Source organism: Candoia aspera, chromosome 5 (assembly GCF_035149785.1).
Source record: "Candoia aspera isolate rCanAsp1 chromosome 5, rCanAsp1.hap2, whole genome shotgun sequence".
In the NCBI taxonomy this organism is placed as follows: domain Eukaryota; kingdom Metazoa; phylum Chordata; class Lepidosauria; order Squamata; family Boidae; genus Candoia; species Candoia aspera.
Window position 1 is genome coordinate 23071002 of NC_086157.1, and position 20764 is coordinate 23091765.

The window sequence follows — 20764 nt, forward strand, 5'->3', positions numbered from 1 at the left end:
TAAAGAATACCTGTTTCTATTTTATGGAAATGAAATGGAAATGAATTCTGTGGTAATTTTACATTTACCTGGAAATATAAAGTTATTGTATTTAATTTTCTTTTGATCACTGCCCATTTAGCTGATGTATTTATGTACATCTAAGTACAGTATATGGATGTCTTCTTGAACCTACTGGCTCTCAGATATTACTGAACACCATTAAAAATGATTACAATAAGCATCCCTTCTTCCAGTTGCAGGCCCAGGAGCAGGGATGTTTGTTAGGTGGAGACGTTTCACATATGCCAATACGGCAGGTGTGTTTGGGTAATCAGTGCCATCCCTTTTTAATGTGTGTACACACATCTCACACACATAAAAAGGAGTGGGGCTTTAAATGGTCGCACATGTCATTTGATGCTGTTGATCCCCTTACTGCCTGTGCACAATCTAAAAGCATATAAGAAACAAAGGCAACTAGTCTCCCAGGTGTCAGATCCCCCTGATCAAAGGTTTTACAAAAACCCTTATCAGAGCATCTACCATCATTTCCTTCTCCAAGGAATGGAATCCGTGTTGCCAGATGGGAGGGGGTGTGAAGTTGGAGCGTGAAGTGGTTTATTATGGCTATGGAGGACATCAAGGACACGGGGTTGAGATATGCCAGGAATAACATCTGGATGGGATGGGGCGTGACATAGTTTCATGGGAAAGGGGACTAACTAAGGGAATGTAGTTTTTAAGTTAGGTTTGAGTGGGAAATCTTTATTCACAGCTTGCCTTCTGTACCATTCATTACACTTCATTAAAACAGTTAAAGGAATCCCAGCCTCCTGACTGTGATTGTGTGAATGCTCGAATGATCAGGTGCTGACACCCAGTCTTGTTGGAAATGGTTCCAAAAAAGTTGCTAAGATTCTCAAGATGAGGGAACACAGAGACTGCCAATCATAGTACTGCTGGATTCCAGACAGGTAGGCTTTGGATGAGCAGATTTTGCAAGGCAAATCTACTTTCCTGTCTTGAAGTGTAGAGCTTCCACACAGCTCTCAGTATTCAGAGCTTCTGAGTTAAATTTAGGAAATTTGCAATATCACAAGCAGAAGTCATTTAATGTGTGAAATAGGTCTGCAGGAAATATTTGGTTATGATTTGTGGAAAGCTTTGATCATACCTTCAAGTCAGCGTTGACTCCTGGTGACTGCCTAGACTAGTCCCTGAAGTTTTTGGAAGTGGTTTGCTTTCACCTCCTTTCTAGGGCTGAGAGAGAGAGACTCGCCCAAGGTCATCCAGCTGGCTTTGTGTCCAAGGCAGGTTTAGAACTCATGGTCTTCCAGTTTCTCACTTAGTGCCTTAACCACTACACCAAACTGGCTCTCATTTCTACATGCCTCAAAATCTTGATGTATAAATTTAGAAACTCTCCACAGTTAATTTAAAAAAAAAAAAGATTTCATGGAGTTAAACTTCATGTATAGGTAGACAAAAATGTACTGAAGTTGTTGTTACTATTTGTTGCAATTACTATTAATTCTACTATTGTACTGATGTACATAGCAAAAATAGTGGCAATAGCGCAAATGGCAGAGATGCTACATTTAATTTCCATTATTGGACAGAATGGCCAAAAAAGAGCATGAAGACTACACTAGGCCCATAACTATCATAGTACTGTAACTAACCAACCACCTGGTTTGGTATAAGACAGATTCATATTTTCATGAGGGAAAATTTATCATGCTTTAAAAAGCTTGCAATCTATACATTGACCATGATGAAAAAAACAAAGAGTTAGGCTGAAGGAAGTAAGAGAACTAGGCAGCCACACTAAGAGTTAGATTTTACTGTTTGTTGTAAATAGGAAGTTTGGGAGTAAGGTCATCACTTAAGAAACATTAGGGGATCAAAAAAATGTCAAGCATAAAGAAAAAGACACTCAGTCATGCAAGATACTAAAGCTCTGCAGAAAACTCAGAATATCATTTGAGTGCCTGTCTTTCATATCCTTGAAGTTTTTTTTCCCTAAATTTTGTAAAAAATTCATTTTCAAGAAGTAATTTATGTATTTAATTGAAGTTTCATTCTTCTGCAATTCTTAGGACTCTCGACAGTGAATGGATTGACTTACATATCAGCAGCGCTACAAACCCTTTATGTATTATATATCTTTGTCTCAAGGTTCAAAATTTAGATCTCTTTCCGGGAGTCAATAAACTTATTCCTGAAGCAGCCACACTTTTTTTTTTTATTCTATTAGCAAGTATAGCTCTGTCCTTGACACTCATAAAGCCTTAATTCAGCAAATGCTAATTCAAGTTTGGTATTCAACTTGTCTATTAAATTCCTTTTCTTGGTTGCTTCATGCCCTTTTAATTGCATATGTGAATAAGTAATGAAGAGTTTCACTTCAGCAGTTGCATGATTTATGCTGCACATATTACTGTACTAAATGAAAACAGATCAAAATGAAAACAGTGCATTACTCTGTTAACCCTGTGGTAGTTATTAGTTGATCTGTTTAATGCCATAATGTAAAACAAACACTGGTAGGCACTGCATAATTAATGGGAATGTCAATGCTCCTGATAGACGTGGAAGAGAAACATTTCAGATGGTGATACAAATAATTCTTTGGCACAAGAACCCAGAATAAGACTGATACTATCAACAAGAGGAAATATAGCATTAGACTTGGCTCAAAAAACAAGTAGGGATATGACATATGAAAGTTGTTAAGGATAATGGTAGAAGAAGTTAGTATAAATGAGAACACTTTCAACTAATTGGAAAGCCAGAACAGCAACTATAAATTTCATTATTAATCCATAAACCTGGGAAAATTAAAAGGATTAGGAAAACTGTCTTGTGATATGGAAAAATGTAGGAAGTCATGTTGGTCCACTGCAATACACTATACTACAATAATATATTAGAAAGATCTCAAACGTTACAAAATACTGAACAAACCATCACGTACTTCAGAAGTGTTCATCATGGATGTAAAGGAAAATAAGGACGAAGGGAAAATAATCATTTGTGTGATATAATCCAGTATGAATGCAACAGCCATAATGTGTTTATGTTCAGATGTGTCCACATAGTCATCAGGAATCAAAAATGTCATTTTTTTAAATTTTCATCATCATCAACATCATCATCATTATCATCATCAATTTTTATTCATTGGGGATAGCACAATGCAAAAGAAATAACAATAATCACATATTTGACTGGATTGTAAGAGGAGGAGGAGGAGGAGGAGGATCCTAACAAGTTTCATTTTGTGTATATGTATACGCATGCACACACGTACATACTGTACATACATTCTAGGCATTATTTGGATTTGCATTAGATGACAGGCCTTTACAGCAATTGCATATAAACTGGTGATTTGTTTCCAAATAATTGTGGGAAGGATTTCAGATATAACTAGAGGATTAAAAATAATTAATTCAAAATGCTTTATTTGAAACATATTCCAATGAACGAATATGTTACTGATTCCATTTACGCTACAACCCCATACTTTCAGTCCTGAAATGTTCCATTTAAATCAATGGGCATACTTCCAAGAAAACAATTTAGAACTGGGGCACCAGTTAAGGCACCATCAGGCAGTGAAAAGCATATAAAGACCCCAGGATGGATATTAACATAAATATTAGCATATCTATCTATCTATCTATCTATCTATCTATCTATCTATCTATCTATCTATCTATCTATCATCTATCTATCTTCATTAAGTTAAACATTGAGGGTAAGAGTTTGAAACATCATTCCCCCAAAAAGCAAAGTATTTTATTATAGGGAACTATTCTTAATATCCAACTTTGATCAGTAATCTGGAGGTGGGATAAAATTAATGGAAAGATAGGCGAAAACAGTTTTTAAAAAGTATACCACAGAAAAACTGAGAAACATCCAAAAACAGCTGATTGAATTTCTAGAAGAAATTCCTATTTTTATAGGTGTTGAAACAATGATTTTATAGTCACAGGGAAGCTGATGAATGAATATTGACATGTGTGAAAATGTAACTCCCTCACCTGTTGAAACGTACACAACTTTTTAAATGTCTCACCTGAAGAAGGACTAATGAATCTGGTTCAAAAGTTGTCTTAAACAAATTTGAATGGTAATCCAGGAACATGTTGAATGCCCTCGAACAAGGAAGTAGGAAACCCACTTGGCTTCCCTTCACATTATTATTGATGCTTCACTGATGAAAAATCCCTCTATTTATTTCCAATTTTGCTTTAGAGAAAAAAATCAGTTCCAACTCTAGGGGAAAAAAAATGATATGGTCTCTAAAGCTTCTTGGAAATTAAGTGGGATATCAATGTAACATTAAATAAGCATATGTATTTCAGTTAATGTGAAACATAACTCAACCTTTGACAGTCATTGGCTGTGCTGTTGTGTTGTCAGAGATAATCCAAATATCACATTCTTTGGTTGTTGTGGATTATGCTGTTTTAATGTAATATCATGTACTGACTTGGAAACCTTGGACCATGTTTCTGAAATTTTAAGGCAAAATGTATTACTTTAAGATCTCTACATAAGCTTTGATAAACTATAGAAGGAGGTAAGGTCACCATTCAGTTTTGACCAACACAACTCATAACCACCAAGAATTAGAGCCTTCCAACAATTGAGCAAATGTAACTGCCTTTTTTTCAGCCTGTCTGGAAACATGAGCAGCCACAATATGTAGACAATGTGTGGTCTAGAAGTTGGAAAGTCATGGACTATAGCTGATACAGCTCATATGTGAGCTGGCATAATAAGCCATTGACGAATATATTTGCTTAAATAGGCATCAAGCAAATTACGCAGCATGACTGGCAGGGAGAAAATCTTTATGAATATGAAAAAAAAAAAAACCTAACAAAGTATTCAACTAAATCAAAAAAGCAGCTGTTTGCATAAGATACACAGTTCAACTGTCAGTGTTTTGCAGCTGAATAGACATAGTGGAAGGGGCAGAAAATCCTCAAATGTTACAATCAATAACAAAAATGGTGAATTGGATAATATAATTCAATAATTACACGAATAAAGAGGAAAACTATGAGTTATACAAGTTCTTGCGGTAAATATGCTATTACAAGTTTTAGATATAATGCTTCTTACACTAGTCAATAAGAGCAGGAAGCTCTTAGAATACTATATGCACATCAGTGGCAAAACCATATTGTGAAAACAGCAGGTCTTTTTGCAGAATGCAGTATTATTAATGCTAATGCTTTGAGCTCTGCTGTCATAAAAAAAAAGTAGCATCTCTGGCCTTAGCTCCACCCTGTAGGAAGTAAATAATTAACAAAGGTGTTTTCTCCATCATAGTAATTTTAATCTGTGTTATGAAAGCAACTGCCAAAATTCCTTACTAAGTATAGCATTTAATTGCTGAAGTCTGACTTTAAAACTGTCTACCAAATTTACTTGGGATGAGGACTGAAGTTTTTTGTTTATTTGTTTAACTGGAAATACAGTTTGTTGTTTATTCGTTTAGTCGCTTCCAACTCTTCGTGACTTCATGGACCAGCCCACGCCAGAGCTTCCTGTCGGTCGTCAACATCCCCAGCTCCCCCAGGGACAAGTCCGTCACCTCTAGAATATCATCCATCCACCTTGCCCTTGGTCGGCCCCTCTTCCTTTTGCCTTCCACTCTCCCTAGCATCAGCATCTTCTCCAGGGTGTCCTGTCTTCTCATTATGTGGCCAAAGTATTTCAGTTTTGCCTTTAATACCATTCCCTCAAGTGAGCAGTCTGGCTTTATTTCCTGGAGGATGGACTGGTTTGATCTTCTTGCAGTCCAAGGCACTCTCAGAATTTTCCTCCAACACCACAGTTCAAAAGCATCGATCTTCCTTCTCTCAGCCTTCCTTATGGTCCAGCTCTCGCAGCCATATGTTACTACGGGGAACACCTTTGCTTTAACTATGCGGACCTTTGTTGTCAGTGTGATGTCTCTGCTCTTAACTATTTTATTGAGATCGGTCATTGCTCTTCTCCCAAGGATTAAGTGTCTTCTGATTTCCTGACTGCAGTCAGCATTTGCAGTAATCTTCGCACCTAGAAATACAAAGTCTTTCACTGCTTCTACATTTTCTCCCTCTATTTGCCAGTTATCAATCAAGCTGGTTGCCATAATCTTGGTTTTCTTGAGGTTTAGCTGAAAGCCAGCTTTTGCACTTTCTTCTTTCACCTTCATCATAAGGCTCCTCAGTTCCTCTTCGCTTTCAGCCATCAAAGTGGTATCATCTGCATATCTGAGACTGTTAATGTTTCCTCCAGCGATTTTAACCCCAGCCTTGGATTCCTCAAGCCCAGCATGTTGCATGATGTGTTCTGAATACAAGTTGAATAGGTAGGGTGAGAGTATCCAGCCCTGCCATACTCCTTTCCCAATCTTAAACCAGTCCATTGTTCCATGGTCTGTTCTTACTGTTGCTAGTTGGTCGTTATACAGATTCTTCAGGAGGCAGACAAGATGACTTGGTATTCCCATACCACTAAGAACTTGCCACAATTTGTTATGGTCCACACAGTCAAAGGCTTTAGAATAGTCAATAAAACAAAAATAGATGTTTTTCTGAAACTCCCTGGCTTTTTCCATTACCCAGCATATATTGGCAATTTGGTCCCTAGTTCCTCTGCCTTTTCTAAACCCAGCTTGTACATCTGGCAATTCTTGCTCCATGAATTGCTGAAGTCTACCTTGCAGGATCTTGAGCATTACCTTACTGGCATGTGAAATGAGTGCCACTGCTCGATACTTTGAACATTCTTTAGTGTTTCCCTTTTTTGGTATGGGGATATAAGTTGATTTTTTCCAATCTGATGGCCATTCTTGTGTTTTCCAAATTTGCTGGCATATAGCATGCATTACCTTGACAGCGTCATCTTGCAAGATTTTGAACAGTTCATCTGGGATGCTGTCGTCTCCTGCTGCCTTGTTATTAGCAATGCTTCTTAAGGCCCATGCAACCTCACTCTTCAGGATGTCTGGCTCTAGCTCACTGACCACACCGTGAAAGCTATCCCCAGTATTGTTATCCTTCCTATACAGGTCTTCTGTACATTCTTGCCACCTTTTCTTGATCTCTTCTTCTTCTGTTAGGTCCTTGCCATCTTTGTTTTTGATCATGCCCATTTTGGCCTGAAATTTACTTCCAATGTTTCTAATTTTCTGGAAGAGGTCTCTTGTCCTTCCTATTCTATTGTCTTCTTCCACTTCCGCGCATTGCTTGTTTAAAAATAATTCCTTATGTCTTCTGGCTAACCTCTGGAATTCTGCATGTAATTGGGCATAACTCCCCCTATCACTGTTGCCTTTTGCTTTCCTTCTTTCTTGGGCTACTTCTAGTGTCTCAGCAGACAGCCGTTTTGCCTTCTTGGTTTTCTCTTTCTTTGGGATGTATTTTGTTGCCGCCTCCTGAACAATGTGGCGAACTTCTGTCCATAGTTCTTCCAGGACCCTATCTACTAAGTCCAGTCCCTTAAATCGATTCTTCACCTCCACTGCATATTCCTTAGGAATATTAGTGAGCTCATATCTAGCTGATCAGTGGGTCTTCCCTAATCTCTTTAGTCTGATCCTAAATTGTGCAAGAAGAAGTTCGTGATCGGAACTACAGTCAGCTCCAGGTCTTTTTTTTACCGACTGTATAGATGTCCGCCAGCTTTGGCTGCAAAGGATGTAGTCAATCTGATTTTGGTGTTGTCCATCTGGTGAAGTCCATGTATAAAGCTGTCTCTTAGGTTGTTGGAAGAGAGTGTTTGTTATGCAGAATGAGTTGTTTTGGCAAAATTCTATCAGCCTATGTCCTGCTTTGTTTTGTTCTCCCAGGCCATACTTACCTGTAATTTGAGGTGTCATTTGACTGCCCACCTTAGCATTCCAGTCTCCTGTGATGAAAATAACATCTCTTTTTGGCGTGTTGTCCAGTAGGTGCTGCATATCCTCACAGAACTGCTCTACTTCAGCATCTTCAGCACCTGTGGTTGGGGCGTATATTTGCATCACTGTGATGTTAGATGGTTTGCCCTGAATTCGAATTGAGATCATTCTATCATTTTTTGGATTGTATCCAAGCACAGCTTTAGCCACTTGACTATTAATTATGAAGGCTACTCCATTTCTTCTGTGGTCCTCTTGTCCACAGTAGTAGATCTGGTGGTCATTTCATGTGAAGTGGCCCATTCCAGTCCATTTCAGTTCACTGATGCCCAGAATGTCTATCTTTAATCTTGACATCTCACCAGTAACCACATCCAATTTGCCCTGGCTCATAGGTCTTACATTCCAGGTTCCAATGGTGTGTTGATCCTTAGAACATCGGATTCGCCATTCACCACCAGCACCGTTGGCTGCTAGCTGTCCTTTCGGCTTTGAGCTAGCTGCGTCATCACGTCTGGGGCTAGTTGAACTCATCCTCTGTTCCTCCCCAGTAGCATTTTGACCATCTTCCGACCTGGAGGTCTCATCTTCTGATGGTATACCGACATATCTCTGGTTGTACTGATCCATTTAGTTTTCATGGCACAGGGACGGGATGAACATATTACTTCTACCCTTCTCTGGTCATCCTCTTTGTGTAGAATATCAGTGTCTGCAATGGAAGTCTCCTCTATCAATGGAGGCATTTCATATTAATAGGGTTTCAGGAAAATCAGCATGAAAATCAGTAGGGGTCACCAAGAGAAGCCCTGCTGACACTCACACTCACACTCACACATGAAGAGGGATTAGATTTAGTGGATCTTGGCTTATCTCAGATGTTAAGCAGATTGGCCCTAGTTACTGCTTGGTTTTTCTAGGGCTTTTGGTTAGGCTGGGAAGGAGAAAGAAAAAGAAGGAAGGAAGGAAGGAAGGAAGGAAGGAAGGAAGGAAGGAAGGAAGGAAGGAAGGAAGGAAGGAAGGAAGGAAGGAAGGAAGGAGCTAAGCAAACTGAAATTGGAATCAGTCATCAGGAGTCAAGCTCAATCTGAGAAAGTCTTTTTCAAGCATGTTTACTAGGCTTCACCTAGACCAATAATTGAACTGGAAGGCTTGTGCCCAGATGTCCAAGGACACATTTTTGATAAGTTGTCTTTTATTGCAGTCACCACAAAAGCACTTAATATTGAATAAGACAGCTACTACAAGTAATTTTATAGTTAATTTCAATCAAAAACAGCTAAGTAATTAATAGTGAGTTGTTTGTTTGTTTATCCTGGCTCTGTTTGTTTCAGAACATGGCTCCTCTAAATATGTCACACTCTGGCAAAAGTGTCACATTCAAATAGTTTTTGGTATGGTGAAAAACAACATCAAGGCTGATTTCAGTGGAAGTTTAGAACCCTAGGTGATAAATATCGAAGTCTACAGGATTGTTGGGTCTTTAAATTTTTTGGGGGAGGTAACTATTGGGGGGCAGGGGCAGTGTCATTTTAAATTCAGGCTTGTCATCCTTTCAACTAATGTGATATACTGATTCTTTTTTACAATTGTACCCCCCCCCAAAAAAAATCAAACAATGAATTTGGTATCTTTTTATCTTGAAAAAGGTACTTTAAAAACAGAGAGGGTGAGTTTTCTCTCATTTTATATCTAGAGCTAAGGGCTGATTCATGCATTTACATTAGTGGATTCCTCACCAGTTGCTTACTCAACAATGACAAGTCAATCTGTAAATACGTGTATTGTTTGTGATGGAGCTGCAATCAAAATGATTTGTCTTCCCTTAAATTTCATTTGCTTCAAACTTCACTCAAGGCAATATTTCACTGATGAATAAGTATTATGGGACTTCTGTGATGTTAGGAGTTGCAGCTATTAAGTAATGAAGATAAATGTATAATGAGCTGAAAATGTATGCCCAAATATATCTGATTGCCAATACAGCTGATTATATGTGATGGTAGAAAAATGTGACACATATCTCAGCTGATTGCTATAACACAGGTTTAGAAGACAATTTAAAAACAAGTCAATATGAAAAATAAAGCACTGGGCCAGATGAACATGGAAATCACTGGTTCAGTCCCCAGCAGTCTTAGAGTTAAAAGGATCAGGAGATGAGAAAGACTTTGGCCTGAGACTAATACTCACTGGGATCTAAATCCCCCAGGTCCCGTATGTAGAAGAGACTCTATTCAAAATATGCTTCGCTATTTTAAATGCTCAGATTTCTTACTACTTTTCATTCAAGACAGTAAAATTAATCAGTTAAAATGTATGTTTTAAGAATTATGATAGTTTGTTGGTTTTTCCCATACTAGTCCATCGACAAAAACAATGGAGAAAATAATACATCAGCATAAGGGTGGTGAGAAGAAAATGGGCAGGAGAGACTCAATAAATATTGTACCACCAGATTATTAAATGTATACTGTATAATAGCTACCCAGCTAAGGCAGTATAGCAACTTCTTAGAAGCTGATAAACCCTGGAGTCAACAGTTCTGCACATGAATGCAAAATACAAACAGACTCATTTCCATTTCTTATTTGTTTTTTGTTTACCAAAAAAAAATAAAGGACAAAGTAAATTTAGAAAGCATCCATTCCCTGTCAATATGTACTGCTGCTTTGACCTGGTAGATATCAAGCCTGCCACTGGGATAAATTCTAGAAAATCCATTCTGGAGAAGTTCATTGGCAAGAAGTTCATATTACCACTGAGTCATAAATGCATCCCAGCAATGAATATGTAATATAACAGGATTGAGAGATAATTACCCACCTTATTCAACACCAGTCACATTACAGCTAAGATGTATGAAACTTTGGAAACAAGAATAACAACAGCAGTAACATCCTCCATATAGTTTGTAAATAATTCAATTCCATTTGCATTCCAAGTATAAGCTGACCACTCTCAAGATTAATGGAGTAATGGAAGATGCTTTATGGAAGATGCTTTAGCCATCAAACAAATGGTTTCAGTGACTTCTGTGAGAGTACATTTAGAATAATGGCCTTCATCTCTTTGCACTGTTTCCAGTGTCACAAGTGAAGAAAAGTGCAGCATATATGGAAGTCCAAGGATAAAATTCAGTTTATTAGAGTTGATGAAGGTAATCTGAACAATAATTTTGGCCAGTACTGGAGAAGGTATTTCACCCTTACTCTCCATTTGTCCCTCCTTCTCTTTAAAAGTTTGCCTGTTCTCCTGTATAAATAGTCAAAGCAAATGTTCATTAATCATAGCACAACCAGATGCCAAAGAAGACAAGGATTTTTTTTTTCTTTTTTCCACATAGCTGGGGAAATATTAGTTGGTGCTTTATTTCCCATCTTCCATGAGGAGGTGCATTTCGTCATTAGTTTGTTTTACTAACAACAAAAGTGGTTTTGTTGTCCTTCTTTGTAACTGTTCCTCTTTTGTCAAGCATGGACAAAATGGGGCTACAGGTTTTATGCAGCCTATTTTGTCTTGTTTGTGACTGGTTATCTCTAGGATGGTGCCACTGAAAATCATCTATATAGCTTCCTAAAATGTTTGACAGCAAACAGAAGAAAATAGGCTGACTCCTTCAATGATGCCATTATATTACTGCCCTCCTCCTTCTTGTCAGCTGCCAAAAAAGAGAAACATGGCCCCCAGCAGAATAGACTCTTTTATCTATCATCTATCTTTCTATCCATCTATCTCATCTATCTGTCTATCCTTACCTTCTGTGAAATTGGTCCTAAACATGAAAAGATGAGTCAGTTTTTCAGAAGATGAAATAGCAAATGTAGTATATGAGCTGCATAGCCTTTTGCAGCTGAGGGCAGCAGAAAGGAGGGAGGAAGGGAGGAAGGGAGAAGGAAAGAGAATTTGGATCACACTGAGATTTGCAAGGAGACACAGAAAGTATGGGGTGATACAATGACATCTTTAGAATGGTTTGTAGAGCAGACATATTGGCTTGTCTCTTTTCTTGGAATTAAGGATGGTTTCTTAGGTAGGTGCATTAAGCCTTTTTAATTCTAATTCATGTTTATTCTACCCTAAGGGGTGGTGATCCAATTAAATCTCACTACAACAATTTGGGCCTGTTGAAAATTACAAAGCAGTGAAAGCAGCTTACTACTAAGGTTCAAATCTATGCAAAGAACAAAAGTAATCTAAATGCTAGTAGCTTCTTAAAACTTTGATTTCCTTCCAGATACTAGCTTTTCTGTTCATTGCATTTTAGTTCAGTTAGGAAGGCTTACAGTGACCTTAGCCTTGAGGGCAAAAAGGATAATGCACCCAAATGTAGTTCTGTGCCCACAAGATGTGTATTTGTATAATTACCCGCAATATGTTTTATTCATATAAATAATTTCCGCAAAAGCTCTGGAAAGAGAGGCATATCCTTAGTAGCTATATTTGCAGTCTTGTCCCCAAAGGACTGCAAATACTACAATAATATAATAGGGATATTTTTTTCCTCATACAAAATATGTGCTGCTTGATTTTAGAAATATAATCAGCAAGACAAATGTAACATTTATGCAACATGAATAACTCTGGATGGATACACGGCCTGACCTTCATGTATTAACCATGACGTACAAGTAAAATTCTCATCTCTGGATAAATAGAAAGCAATTTGAATTTCAAAATTAAAAATAAAAACCCTGCTGCTCAGCTTCAGTGCAGTAGTTTTGCTGTAATGATGTCAGTGACTATGTATCACTTTTGATAGAGAAATTCTGGATTTAAAAAGCAACAGAAACATGAATGTGAAGTTAATATAAAATACTGTGCAAAAAATATATTTTGAATGCTATTACAGGTGTTTGTCTCCAGTTCTCTGAATAGACAGAAAATGTGTTAATTTAAGAGCCAAGAGCCAGTTTGGTCTAGTGGTTAAGGCAACAGGCTAGAAACCAGGAGACTGAGAGTTCTAGTCCTGCCTTAGGCATGAAAGCTGGCTGGGTGGCCTTGGGCCAGTCACTCTCTTTCAGCCCAATTCAACTCACAGGGTTGTTGTTGTGGGGAAAATAGGAAGAGGAAGGAGTATGTGGTATGTTCACTGCCTTGAGTTATTTATAAAAATAATAAAGGCAGGATAGAAAATAAATAAATAAATATTCTCTGATATGAGGGTAGGGTGGGGTGCCTGATAGCCAAATTTTGATTAATGTGGGACTCCATGAAGAGTTTGTATTCATATAAAGTAGAACAGAGGATGCCCAAAAAAGACACCAAGATGATATTTAACTTTACTATAATACGTTCTGTATGTGGTCCTGTGACTGTACAAGATGGATCACGTACCAATAATGCAACGACCTTGACATTGCCTTTCCCTTAAGATGCCATAACACAGATTGATCCTTGAGTTAGAGATATCATGTTTTGTATCTCTTTCCCATTTAGTCACAGATGTGAAGATGTTAAAAGAGAATTTCCTAAGTTACTTTCTACCCAAAGTGTTCCTTAGTCTCAAAGATGCAATCCTCCATGTCATGAGCACCGTTGAGCTGAATGCATCAGCACAACGGCACACATGACAATACCACGGAAACAAGAGTAAGGGATTAAAAGATAAGCAAAGTGACGCACAACAACAGACACAGACCCCGAGGAGAAGGGAACGACCCTGGCCGGATGAACCAGCCATTAGAACACAAAGGGGGAAGAAAAAACGACAAAGACAGGGCGGATCATGAGGCACACCTGAAGCTGTCAGCAGGAACGCAACGGATATCGCCCAGCTGACAGCAATCACCGGCCGGAGGAAGAAGACGCTTACGAGAGAAGCCCAGGGCACCAGCAGGGGCCCCGTGACCCCTCACCTACCGGCAACAAAGCATACAGGACTTGGGGGGATGACACAACCCAAGGTGGGGGGGCGCTGACCGGCGCGGGCTATTTAAACCCTGCACCGGCGTGCTCCCTTCACTCTCAGCTTTTTCTAGCTATGCACTATGCTGAAATAAACCAGAACCTGCTCTTCCCTGAATCAGTGTCTGTGTTTTACTCAGTAGTAGGCAGCGCATGACACTCCATCATTTTAAAGGGACATCGCTACTGTCACATATATTATTTCTCTTCATATTCCTGCCAGTGTGACTAACTGAGTCTGGAATCCAATGCCTTTTTATTTAACTTTAGGTAAATCCCAGTGAACTCAATCAGATTTATCTTTGGGTTGGCATGCATAGGATTGTGCCATAGCTAAACAAAACTACAGTATGCCCTGGAAAGTGAAACAAAACTATGTCCTGGAAATTTTAGTTACACTGCAGCCTTCAGCATCTTTGATGAGGGGAACTGTAGCTTGACTGTAGTGTAAAGTGCATTTATATGAGAACCTTTTTTGTGTTTCTGTGTGTGTGTAAACTGAAGCAGATGCTGTTTAATTTGGGCCTTCATATGTACTATTTGGGATTATCAACAGTCCATAAAACGGGGGAGAGTATGTAATCACTTCCTGACTCTTTATCAGAGACCTGATTTGCAGAAATCAGAACATTAAAGGCTTTTCATAATATGAAGAATATATGATAATGTGCTAGTTGCTACATATTAAGCTGCTCCAAAGATCGGCAGTTCTCCCATATAGTTCCACTATGCACTTCATCAAGGTACTTTGGCTCTGCTGCTGCCCAAAAGGCCTATCCAGATGAAAAAGTGCTTGAACTGGAATAAAACAAAGCTGAGCTTCAAAAACAAAACTTGATGAATTTCTTGAAGTAGAAAAGTAATGTCAACGTTTTTCCCCTTCATGAAAGCTAACCCTAAACACTGACTGATATGTAAACCACTAAGTTCCTTGGCAGAAAATAACACACTGTCAGCAAAACTGTAAAGAACATAGATGCATTTGGGGAATATCAGAAATGTTGCTTATACAGCATCATCAGTTCAGCTGCCTCAAGGCTAGTTTAATTAGACCACAACTCACATGCCAGCAAGAAGTTTTGTAATTACCTTCAAATGACCAATTCTTATAAAACCCTACAGGGGATAGAGTATTCCCCTATAATGAGCCACACTAAGATGAAAGTGGCTGGGATTGTTATCCATGCTATTTGGAAGAATGAAAAATCATGGAAACACAAATCAGTTAGTAGAAACATTTGTATTTAGATACAAACAACAATGAATACAGTTTCCCGAGTGATATATCCATATGCATACACATACGATCAGTTACGGTGCCAAGCTATACTATATTGTAACTGGGTCAAATATAAAAACCTTAATATTTTATACAACGTGGCACTTTGTTAAATTAGGGAACACTTTGCCGAACATGATCCAGTTCCATCATGGAGGGAGTCTGCTACAAATCTGCACCCATGAGAAATTAAGGAGATGGACCTTCTTGATAGGATTCCCCATTGTATGGAACACAGTCCCATAGGAAGTGTGATTAGTCACTACCATGTATGCATTAAATAAAGCCTTCAGTATGATTCAGCAGGTCTGAAGGACATTTCCTTTTTTTATAGTTTGTGATTTTATTTTCATTATAGCTTTATTCAGTGTGGGTCACTTTGATTTGTTGTTTTGATTGTTCATGTACACCACTCAGGGTCATTCAGATTGGACAGTACTATGGAGGAAGGAAGGAGGGAAGGAGGGAAGGAGGGAAGGAGGGAAGGAGGGAAGGAAGGAAGGAAGGAAGGAAGGAAGGAAGGAAAGAAGGAAGGAAGGAAGGAAGGAAGGAAGGAAGGAAGGAAGGAAGGAAGGAAGGAAGGAAGGAAGGAAGGAAGGTTCTTTAGCAGATGATAGCTGCCAGCTGAGCTTGACAAATATTTGAGCAAAGCTAAGCAGGTTTGCACACATATGGAAGTTGTAGTTAGATAGGATGTCATCAGGGAATTCTAAGACTTTAGGAGAGATTAGGAAGTGAAAAAAGCATCCTGGATGGGGAAAAAAATATTGGAAAAAGGAAATAGGAAACTTCTGCTGAATTGTTGCAAAGCAACCTACATGAAGATGTCTGGATTGTCACCAGGAGCTGAGCTGAACTGGACAGAGTCTACCTTTATAATGTGTGTTTATGTGTATATGGGAATTGAGAACACACATATTTTCCTTTATATTTTTTGCAAAATGGTGGTGGAGGGGAAGAGGAGTATAGTGCCACTGAATTTCTACATTTTGACATTTCATCTTGGTGACAGGATTGGGACAGAGAGGCTCCAAAGGTAGAAAAAGGGGAATGGGGCATGCTTAGACCCTAGGTCAATTGTGCACCTCTGTTTAAAATTTCATCATCTTGGGATTTTTCCCCATAAGAAATTGATTAGGAAGCCTTATAATAAAATTAAAATAAGTCAAACTGCAAATTTATGTTCTTAGATGGCACTGTTCAAAGGCAGAAACAAAATAGCAATCCTGTTTCAGTACATGGTAAACTGCATCTTAGCCTCATTGTCTTGAAATACTGGTCCTTCAGTTCAATGGTTTGTAACAGGATCTGATTACTGCTAACATTAGGTTTCCATAAGTGCAGCTATGTTATTGGAAGGAAGCTTCTAGGCCAGATTCTATTAAATATACTGTACAAGAATCTTGTTCAGTTCTGACTAAGGGAGCAGCTCTAGTTGATGGTTGACCAGATCAAAAGAAATATCTTTATATTCTGACAGTTTAGCTATTAAGCTATGAATATAATTTATGGTAGGTCTATGAAGTAAAGGCAACAGCTCTATGGTTTGATGAGGTGTTACCCTCCTACCATGCATGTTGATGGACAAAAAAACCACATTTTTTCCACTCATTTTCCTTATCTGGGCTTGGAAGCTGAGCAGGGAATATATGGAATAGCATCTATTCTTATATATTGATTCATTAAAAAAATCTTTTAGATCTTTGGTTCCACTGTTCATTTAACAATATATTGTTATGGAGCATACTCATGGCATAGAATAAACTTTACTTTATTTTTGGTGCCCTTCCTTCAGCAGTGCTAGAGATGTTAAACTGTTCCATCTCCAGACCCATTGTGCCCTTGTGGAGATGGCAAGGTAGAAACAACTGAGTAGGTGTTACTTGCTTCTCAACATTATAGCCAGGTATGAAGAGCCTCAATCACACCACTGCTGATGGACTTCCCAAGTCATCCCAGGCATTTCTACAAATCTTTCCTATTGTCTGACATATAACATAATGTAATGTAGCAAAAGTTTGTGTGGGAGCATATAAGATCAGGAAGATGCTAGTTCCTCCAAAATGGTATCAATACCTGTTTTTTTCCCCCTCAGACTGTTATTTATTACAATCTTTACCCAGCAAATAAAACAAATAAAAAGAAGAGAGTAAAAATAAACACAAATAAGCATATACAGCAATCTCTCCTAAATCTTACTATGGATCCACTGCTGAAACCTTGATGCTAATTAACAAATCTTTGCAATGTTGTATTTTGTATAAAAGAGCCTTCATCAGCAAGCAAAAAAATCAACACAGAAATGGTCTGATTGTCCAGGGATTGCTGCTAAAAGAGGAAGAATAAGATTTTATGCAATGTCATATAAAACCAACAATACAAAAGAACATGTGTTATTGATTCTACCTTTTGTGAGCCACAAAGGTAGAGAAGATGAGCCATGGGGAATTTCCAATATCTATCTTGTAACAGTGCTGAAGGAAGGGTGTTACAAGGAGCCCTGATAAAAGCCCCATGGTACCATGAATAGATCAGGGAGTAAATATATGGACCACACCTCTTCAATTAAATGCTTTTGTTAACATACAAAAAGCAGGCAATCAGTTCAATTATACTGCGGCCTAATTTCATTGGTCAATCAGATTTTTAGCCTAAGACCAACCATAGTCTGAGAAAAGCCAGATGAGAAGATCGCCTGCTTAAGGGACTTCTTCCAAGTAGATTGGAAAGCATCACTGAAAACAAATTTGAAGTAGTATGATGGATATATTTAAGCCAATAATTGAATGTTTTCTAAGATTCCTCCTCCTCCTCCATAATAACTTTTTCTGAATACTTAGTAAGAATACTTCTTACATGTCTGCTTTTTGTTTTCAGCTAAGTTTTTTTAGATTCTTTGTGGTGGTCTCTCATGAAGAATATAGGAAGAATGCACAGACACAAGTTCCTCGGGATGAGAGCCCCTTGCAACTGTAAGCTCTCTTTTTTATTCAGTACACTCAAAGCAATCAGTTCTTATCATCCAAAGCTGATTGGTCTAATTAGCAGTGTCCTCGGGATGGTCTCCTGTGCGGCTCATGTTACAGCTCCCACCAGCCTCAAGATCTGATAATCTCTTCCAAATAGGGAAGTTCAAGGGAAGTTTAATGTAAAGGAACATCTCGCACAGCTGTCGTGGTTTGCCAGCCAACAGCATAGCACTCAATGCTCTCTACAATTCTTTAGTTTAAAAACTTGGCAAACATGATTTCAAATGAGAATGACTACAGTTTCCACATAGACTGTCCAAGTAACCCAGAAGATCAGAATCATGACAGCATCATTTATATAGAAAACTATCATATGTAGACAGATAGTGGATTTGCCTGGCCTTTTCTACATAATCACAAGCGGTCCAACTCAAACTTCTAGGCATCCGACTTGTTGATGGGCATGTGGAAATAAAGCATCAGAGTTTATTAGTAAGTAAGTACATTTGTTGTTGTAACAACAGGTCATAACATATAGCATAACATAAAATACAATGAAATAGCAATAGAATAACAGTAGAATAGTAACATTATAAAATAAAATAATAAAAATGTGTGTGAGATATAAGAAGGTTAAAATAAGATAAAGTCAGAATTTATTGTTCTATGAAGCTGGATCTCCTCTTCAAAATTAATTTCACCCCCCCTGGTACTTTTTTTTCATTTTCTACTTTGGGTCCATTTCTCTTGCTTTCCTTGCATTTTCACTGTCTTTCTCTCATCTGCCATTCTCCTAGCAACAGTCTTTTAGTACCTCTCTGGAATGGTATTTCTTCTGCAAAAAAATATGTTTTTTTCTAATCCCTTGTTAGCTAATAGCAATAGCTGCCAGTCATCCTATGCCAAGGGAATAATAATAACAATTATGTAATAATAGCTTCAATAAAGTTCCTATTTATAGCTAATAGTCTTTGGGCATCTACTCCTAGAAAAATGTGAGATGCTACATATGTTAAATTATGGGGCACCAACCCTGAAAATCTTCTGAAAAGTGTCCCTGCATAATTTTGTTAATTTCATGACATTTGAATGTTGCACATTAAGAAGATTACATAAATACATGCTCAGAAATTCAGACTGAGAAACAAAAAAAACCCTTGAGTTCTCCCTTAAATAAATTAACTCAAGATCAGAAGCAAACTAATTTATTTATTACTAGGGTGACCTTTTGAATCACTTTCCCACTGTTTTGTATGGAATCTAGACCAAGTCATGCATTTTCTCCTTTGCCCTTCATTCCACCATAGTGTTTTATTACTACCAGTTCTCCAGTTGTGATTTCTTTTTTCCTCTCTCTTTGATCAATTTTACACATATTTTACCTTTCTTTTTATGCTTTCTTGTGACATTTGTTCTCATAAAAGTGATGATAATGATGATGATGAAGTATCAGATTTCATACATCCATAGGTCCTGAGATTCAGCTCTTACTTCTGCAATGTTAGAACATTTGGGGAAGAACAAAGGAGGGACTGAATGACATCAATAGTTCAAATGGATTACAACATGGCTGTTCATAGATCCTGCACAAGCTTTTTGGGCCAGCTGTTTTAGTCTTAAAACTGAGAGCAGCTCTAATCAGTTAGTAGAGCAGGTAGAGACTGTTTCAGTACAGTTCCTTTTTCCTTTGGTTTCCCTTTTACATGGAAGTGAGAAGGATTATTTCATACATTATAGAGCAAAAGAAGCAGGAAGGAGAGAGAGAGAAAATCACTTTTAGGGACTATAAATTATGGAGGTAAGAATAAAAAAAGTTAAGTGTCAGCTTTATATCATATAATGTATTATTCCTCCTCTCCTTCCCCCCACACATTTATTCTGCCTCTCACCCCAGGTAGTATCCATAACCTCCCTCCAATGATTCAGCATGTGGGTACATCCAGGTAATGTAACCAAGCAGGGATTATGTAGTAAGGGTAAGCATTGGGGGAGGGGACTACAAGCACTTCATTTTATTTCCCTTTTACATGGAAGTGGGAAGGATTATTTCTTTACTGTTACCACAGCAGCTCAGGGCGGACAATGGCTTTTGTTCCTTGTTCTCAATATTTTGGAGATGGCACGTCTGAAGATGATTGCAAATTGCTTTGGAGGAATTGGGAAGTGGAAATGTAGTTATATCAATATACCCTATCAAGCTGTACTTCTGCTCCTTTAACCTTCTCTTCACAATTGTCTAATAGAACAGCTATTCTTTCCTCATATAAAATTAAGCCAAAATTGGAACTGTATAGCTTTACCTTTTCTTTGTCATTTGTGGTCATTTTGCCATCTTTTCTGAGCATATACTGAATTTTGTGTGTAGGTATGTTTAATTGTTTTAAATTCATTTCACTTATGAGCTTTAGCCTTCCTGATACCATCTCTATAGATACAGGCTAACTGTAAGCATTCTTATTTGTTATCCTATTCCTTGTTCCACCACCTAGGTGTGTCCAAAAGGTTTTTGTGCATCCATATTTGCTTTTTTTCTCTTCCATTTTCTCCTCACTGCAATTATTCACAATTGCACCTTAAGAAATCTCTTGTTTCAGGAATATTCAAACTATTAGGGGTTCCTTTTCCAATTAGATACTTCTGTCATGGAATTCAATTTGTCATTGTGCTAGGTGGACCCTCAGCTGTAACACTGAAACTAGTCCTAATTTTAAGAGC